The sequence below is a fragment of the Aplysia californica genome, unplaced genomic scaffold (assembly GCF_000002075.1).
Source record: "Aplysia californica isolate F4 #8 unplaced genomic scaffold, AplCal3.0 scaffold01081, whole genome shotgun sequence".
Lineage (NCBI taxonomy): Eukaryota > Metazoa > Mollusca > Gastropoda > Aplysiida > Aplysiidae > Aplysia > Aplysia californica.
The window spans coordinates 174,103-175,226 of NW_004798351.1; the positions used below are offsets into that span (position 1 = coordinate 174,103).

Consider the following 1,124-nt stretch of genomic DNA (forward strand, 5'->3'; position numbering starts at 1 on the left):
AGAGAGAGAGAGAGAGAGAGAGAGAGGGAGGAAGAGAGAAAGAAAGAAAGAAATAAAGAGAGACAGACAGAAAGTAAAAGAGAGAATATTTCAACCTTTTCATCTTCGTTCAACCAATTTCCCCTCAAAATTAATTCATTATCACAATCTAATTCTTTGCCGTCAACTGAGATTGTGGGCTTCAAATTGTCTAGAATAGTTGACAACATGAAGTAAATACAAAAGAGAAACTATTAACACTATCCGTACGTCCTGGGGTCATTTTGTACCCCCGGGGTTGTATTCTTCACGTTTTAGAATACTTCTAGTACGAAGAAGATCTCTTTGAAACTTTCAGTATTTCTCAAAAAATCATTTTGACCGACTTCTTTGCAAAGCGTACGGATCGGATTAACGAGTAAATTTCCTCTTTGGAAAGTGGTGGCACAGAGTTCCACACGTCGTATGGATATGATAGTAAAACACGAGGTACGGAGGGGGTTGAATTAGCCCGAATAGAATTGGACTTTTCACCATTTGTGAGGCATTGTGGTGAAATCAGGCGTTAGTCAAAATAATGAAATCGATGAAACCGATATTTTTTCTTCCGTTGGGCACATGGAAGAGGACGATAAGGGGAGAAAAAAAGTGGAAGGGGGGCGGGGGGGCGCTAAAACACATGTTATGTTCATTTAAAAATACATAGTTCAGTAAAATGCACACAAAAATGTTAAACTTAAATAGAAATAGAAGGAGGAAAAGCTTAAAAAACAACTTAGACAAAAAATTGCCCTCTAGGGTCTATTCAAATTCTTCGATTTAAATAATATTCTGACGACGAGAGCCTGATTTCACCGCGACGCCACGCAAATTTTCCCTCTTCTATTCTATAATCGCTTCCTCTTTCCTTCCTCGCCACCCCAACAATAAACAATAATATCGCGCTGCTGTATGGAACAGCACTCCCCATTCCCCTCGTTCGGACGAGAGAAGAGTAAGAACAATATTCATGACATTTTTGTCCCTAAACTGTCATCATAATTTGATTTCGTTTCTTTTCCTCTTTTCTCTTTTGCACGATTTCTCTCCTGGATGGAGTGCATTATTACTGCTTTAAGCGTGAGACAGAATCCGGGGGTGTGGGG

The 1,124-nt window shown here is 39.5% G+C and overlaps 1 protein-coding gene across 1 annotated transcript in view; it reads left to right on the top strand.

The window, feature by feature from the left end:
• Window positions 1-1,124, top strand: part of LOC101851003 — a gene marked incomplete in the record, with an annotated part of 136,185 nt that overhangs the window by 130,930 nt on the left and 4,131 nt on the right.